At 36.3% G+C, this 6,484-nt stretch overlaps 1 pseudogene; it reads right to left on the bottom strand.

The window, feature by feature from the left end:
- Nucleotides 1–3,823: 3,823 nt before the first annotated feature.
- On the bottom strand, nucleotides 3,824–6,096 carry LOC119540007 (annotated as a pseudogene).
- Nucleotides 6,097–6,484: the final 388 nt, after the last annotated feature.

Raw genomic sequence — 6,484 nt, 5'->3', positions numbered from 1 at the left:
TTTTAGATATTAATAACTTTTATTTATTTTCTGATTCTTATTGCAATGGCTGATAACTCCAGTACAATATGGAGTAGTAGTGTTGAAATTTGTCAACTGTATATGTGATTTGTAAAATAGTTTTCATATAGATTGCCTTTAAACATATTTTAAACCCTATATGACAATGTTATATATTTTTTTTTGTTTCAAGCAGTCTTGTGTATTATTTAAAAATTAAGAGAAAAAATAATCTTTTATTACTCAGATAGTTAACATCTTTAATATTCTTTATTTCTTCCTGAAGATATCTTTTTGCATCAGGTATTCCTTTATTATTATTTTTTTTTTATTCTGGTCCTCTGAGTACAAATATCCTTAATTTTCTTTTATTGAAAATGTCTTTATTTTACCTTAATTGTTGAAGTATATTTCAGTTAGGTATGGTGCTTTGAAACTATGTGTACCCCAGAGAAAGATATTCTTACATCTAATCCATTCTTGTGGGTGTAAACCCATTGTAAGTAGGACCTTTTGATGAGGTTACTTCCATTAAGATGTGTCTGTCCCACCACAATCAGGATGGATCTTACCCCTATATATGGAGTCCTTTATAAAAGAATGAAATCCAGACAGAGAGAGAGAAAGCCAAGAAAGCAAGAAGCTGAAATCAACAAAACCCAGAAGAGAAGGGAGAGACCAGCAGATGCTGCCATGTGTCTTGCCATGTGACAGAGGAGCCAAGGATTGCTAGCAGCTGGTCTTAGGGTAACAAGCATTACCTTGATGATTCCTTGATTTGGACATTTTTTCTGGCCTCAAACCATGATGGAATAAATTTTCATTGTTTAACCCAACCCATTTGATGGCGTTTGCTTTGAGCAGCCTAGGAAACTGAAACACTAGGCATAGAACTCTTAGTTTAATTTTTTATAATCATTTATTTGTTGTTGTTTATTTCTCTTAGCACTTTAAAAAAGTTGTTCAACTGTCTTTGGTCTCCATTGTATTTCACTGAAAGTCAGTTTTTCTCACATTGCTATGTATAAAATGTCCTGATTTTCTCTGGCTACTCTTGAGATCTTCTCTTTAGTTTTAAGCAATTTGAAAATGACGTATCCAATGATCCTACTTCTGATTCATGAGCTTATTGAGTCTATGAATGTATGTGATCTGCAAAATTTGGGATATTTTTAGCCAGTATATGTTCACTTTTTCTTTCTGCACCATTCACTTTCTCCTTTTTACTGGAACTCCAACTAGACATATATGCTAAATATTTGCTATTGTACAAAGTAAGCCTCTTAAGCTCTTTTAATGTTTCTTTCCTCAATCTCTTTTCTCTTTCATCTTTATATTAGATAAGTGCTAACTTCACTGATTATTTCCCTTTTACTTCCTTTCTGCTTATAGGCCAAAGCAGTGAATTTTAAATTTCAGATAATGTAATTTTCAGTCCTACATCTCCATTTTTATAGTTTTGATTTATTTGCTTATAATTACTCTTTTCATTTATTGAAAGGATTTTTCCTTCAGTTTATATTCATAATAGCTGCAATGTATTCTTTGTCTACTAATTCCAACTTCTTTGTTAAATTGGAGTCAGTCTGATTGGATTATGTTTACCTGAGAGTTGGTTATGCTTTCCTAGGTATTTGTGTGTTGAATAATTTTGGATTGAATCCTAGATATTGTGAATATTATGTTGTGGAAACTCTGTATTATGTTTTGTTTTTCCGAAGCATATGGTTCTTTTGGTTTTAGCAGGCAATTTACGTGGTTGAGTTCAAATTTATAATGTGGGTCTTAGACTGTAACTCAAATATCTATGAGATGATAGTTGAGTGAATGGTCATCCAGAGATGTGTGCAGAGTTTATACAGCTAAATGGTGGCTCCCTCTCTTTAGACTTCTACTTTCCAGTATTTCCTTCTCACTTTCCAGTGACTCTGGCTATCTAAATTCTGTTCTTTGGAACTTAAGCCAAAGAGACTGTGGGTTTTTTGAGTTTCATTGACCCATATGGAACTGACTACACATGGTGTCCTCAGTCTAAAACCCGTAAAAATGAGAAACTAATGCTGTTCTTGTCCTTTCTTCCAAATTTTAACTGCCATCTAGAATCTGCTTGATTTAGTTTGCTGTCCTTCATTATCAGTATTGGCATTAAATGTAACTGGATTACATTCTCCAGTCAAATGGTGAGATTGGCAGAATCAGTAAAAAGGGATGACAACCAGATGCTGTTTAAATGAAATTCACCTTAAATTCAATGAAATAAGTGGGTTGGAAGTGAAAGGATGGGAAAAAATATACCACACAAGTAGTAACCAAAAGAGAGTGGGCATAACTACCCTAATAATAGATAAAATAGACTTTAAGTCAAAAACTGTTATGAAGGACAAAAAAGGTCATTATAAACTGTAAAACATGGCAAATCAATAATTTATAACAATTATAAATATATATCACCTAAGAGCAGAGCTCCAAAATATGTCAAGCAAATACTGACAGGTTTGAAGGGAGTAATAGACAGTTCTCTATTAATATTAGGAGACTTTAATATACCATTTTCAATCATAGATAGAACATCTATTCAGGAGATCAATAAGGAAATATAGGACTTGAATGATACACAAAAACAACTAGACCTAACAGGCATATGTGGACCATTATACCCAGTGGAAGCAGAATATACATTTATCTTGAGTGCACATGGGTCATTCTCTGGGATAGGCCATATGTTGGGTCACAAAACAAGTCCCAATAAATTAAAAAATATTGAAACCATGCAATATTTATTTTCTGACCACAATAAAATGAAGCTAGAAATCAAAAGCAGAGGGAGAAATGGAAAATTCACAAATACGTGAAAATTAAACAACATACTCCTAAATAACCAATGGGTTAAAGAGGAAATCAGGAGCAAAATTTGGAAATATCTTTCAGTGAGAGAAAATGAAAATACAGCCTAACAAACTTATGGGATGCAGTATAAGCAGTATTGAGAGGGAAATTTATAGCTCTAAATGCTTACATTAAAAGGTAGAAAGACTTAAAATCAGAGAACTGACCTCAAAACTGGAAGAACTAGAAAAAGAAGAGCAAACTGTACCCAAAGCAAGCAGAAGGAAGGAAATAACAAAAATTAAAGCAAGATAAATAAATAGAAAATTTAAAAATATATAATCAATGAAACTAAAATTTGGTTCTTTGAAAAGATCAATAAAATTGACAAACCTTTAGCTGGAATGACAAAGAATAAAAGGGATGTCATGAATAACTAAAACCAGAAATGAAAGGGGAGGGGAAAATTCCTACTGACCCCACTGAAACAAAAAGGACTTTACAAGGATACTATTAACAAGTATACACCAACAAATTAGACAACCTAAATTAAATGCAAAATTCCTAAAAATGCACAAATTAACCACACTGACTGAAGAAGAAATACAAGATCGCAACAAAAATAAAAACTAGTAAAGAGATTGAATCAGTAATCAACAACCCACAACAAAATAAAGCCCAGGACCAAATGGCTTCACAGGGGAATTTTGCCAAACATTTCAAGAAGAATTAGCACCAATCCTGCTCTAGCTCTTCCAAAAATTGAACAGGAGGGAATACTATTAACTCATTTTTTTTTTTGAGGTTATAGTCAGAAGTGTACAATTATTCATTGTTTGTGATCCACTCTCATACAAATGACACTAAAAAAATTCAGTTTACAAACAGTCCTGAACCATGTCCTGGATAAAAAAAGAAAAACAAAAAACACTCAAATGCTCTCAAACTTAATGTGCATATGGAAAAGATTCAATGATATGCCAATCTTGGAGGAAAGTCAATAAGAAATTATGCTTGAAGAAGGGGGTGTAGGGGATGCTGTCAGCCCAGCCATGTGTAAATTTCCTCAAGAATTCGATCTTCTCATGTGAGGGAGAAGGTATGGGTCATTTGCTAGTTGGTGCACATCAAATCTATCTTCTTTTCAGTATGCCAGTGTCTTATGAAGGCCTTGGCTTCACTGCTTACAACCAGTTTTACAGGGAACTGGACTTCTGTGGCTTTTTATATTGTATTTTCTTGAAGGATGTCCTGTTGAGATTGACTGTGACCAAATGACATTGAAAGAAGGTGACTCCAAATGACCACACATCAACCTTATTGGAAATTTTTGGTGGCTCTTTTCCAACTACAAAACGCTCAGGAGGTAAATACCAGTAAGTGCCTGCCCCTTGAGAAGTTAGATCCATTCCATCTACACCATAGCTATCATCATCCATAATCTTGGACAGACCAAAATCTGTGATTTTGATTTCTCCACATGCTGTTCCATCTACCAGAAGGATGTTCCCTGGCTTAATATCATAATGTATAATAGGCGGTTTGATCTCATTAAGATATCTTAGTGCATTGACAATCTGTATTACAATAGACCTAGCTTCTTTCTCTGACATTAATTTATGTTGCTTCAGATAGAAATCCAAATCATTGCCATCACAATATTCCAATACTGTACAAAACGTGTCTGTATCCAAGGAGAAATAATCATAGAGTTTAACTATTCTGGGGTGATCCAGTTCTTTGTGTATTCTATACTCTCTGCAGGCATGTTTGTAGTAGTTTTCTTTCTTCTCATCTCTCCAGCTTTTATTAAGTTGATGGATCTTCACAGAAGCATATCTTTGTTGATAAAGGTCAAAAGCCTTATATTCTTCACTAAAGCCCCCTCTACCAACCAGATGAAGTGACAGATATCTCTCATTTAACATTGGATGATCTTTGAACTGTGAATTATATTCATAGTTTATGTTTTGAGTTTCTGAGTGTGAAGATTTCTGACTCCTCACAAACATTGAAGTTCTGCCCGGATTTTTGCCTCTTCCTTTTTGAGATGTCCTAGTCCAACTTTGAAAATTTCTTCCTGTTGATGATAACCTGTCAAAGTCAACAGTTGTGGTAAGTTGGTCTAACAAAGTGAACATTTTCTGTCCATTTACTGCTTTGTCTTTCCTTTGTTTTGGTCCAGAATTGTTAGAGGGTGCCTGAGAATTATTAGCTGTGTGAGGTTTGTGTTTGGCTAGAAGTTTTCTTAGTCTTTCAATATCATCCCTTTGCTGATTAACCCATTCTTGTTGCTTCCCAAGATTCTGAAATGTGAAACCATCTGTCCACTCTTCAGTAAATGAAGCACAATGTCCAACTGTTGTCAAGTGCCTGAGGACTAATCTGTCTTGAATACACTTCTCTCTGCTTGACAGTTTTTCTTGCATACTCCTTTCAACAGGAATTGTCTTGCTCATTGATATGACCTTATTTAATCATTCTCTGTATTTTCAAGTAATTTTTATTCATCTTTCTGCCTTTTGAGATCACATTTAGCCCTGAGAAAATCATCTATATCACCTTCCTTCTTTTCCAAGTCTTGGTTTTAATTTCTTTCTAATGCTGCTAACTTCAGCATTGTGAGATCAGTCTGAGTAACTCTAAAGGATAATTGCTTTCACTGTATGATAGGGTGGTTCCCAAAAGCTAATGCAGTAGGAGAAGGACTATTCAGTCAAACTGATGAGGAAGGGGTGGAATGTGAATGTGAATTATGAGGAGAATGAATTGCAGGAAGGATGCCTCTTACTGGACTTGAGCCATTCCCACCTTGGTATTCAAAATAGTCGCTAATTTTGTGGCCACGTCCCCCAAAACTTTTTCCCTGACTACTTTCATTCTGGTTTTCTGCTTTTCTCTTTCTTCCCCTGGATGATTCTGATTGTTTCTTCTCTGGTGTCTCTAATTCTTTGTCACTTAAAGATCCCAAGCTTCCAAAACTATGATTAGAGCTTTCTTATTTGTTGAGGCTTTAGCTTCAACACTGCAACTGCCAGTGCTCCCAGTGCTACCACTTGCAACTGCTGTAAATCTAGCTGCCAATAATTCTTGCCTTCTTGGATCCAGACTATGAAGCTCATCCATTGCACCTTCCCTGGGCCTCCCGGATGGCGGCGTGTGATTCAGCAGGGACCTGGCTGCCGCCGCTGAGTCCGGGGTTGGAGACGTGGAGAGCTAGGACCAAGACGGCGTCCCCTCCAAACTTCCACTGCTACTTTGGACACTCATGAAGCTACTCTCTGGGAACCCGACGTCCCCCCTGCGACGGCAGCAGCGGCAACAGCACCGGCACCCGCCTCTGTCATGGCGGGGGCCATGTTGAGGGAGAGCATGAGAGAGAGGACAGGGAGGGGAGAGTCAAGGGGATGGGGGAGGAAGCCGAGAAGAGGGAAGGTGGGGAGGGAAGAGGTGAGGGGAAGACAGGGAACGGGGAGGGCACTAACTCATTCTCAGGCCAATAGCTCCCTAATACCAAAGCCAGATAAAGTTATAACAAGAAAAAAATTGCAGACCAATATTTCTGATGAATATAGATGCAAACATCATCAACAATATACTAGCAAACTGAATCCAATAGCACACTAAAATAATTATACACCATAATCAAGTGGGATTT

The sequence above is a fragment of the Choloepus didactylus genome, chromosome 7 (genome assembly GCF_015220235.1).
Source record: "Choloepus didactylus isolate mChoDid1 chromosome 7, mChoDid1.pri, whole genome shotgun sequence".
NCBI classification, from domain to species: domain Eukaryota; kingdom Metazoa; phylum Chordata; class Mammalia; order Pilosa; family Megalonychidae; genus Choloepus; species Choloepus didactylus.
This window is presented reverse-complemented; position numbering and strand designations above follow the sequence as displayed.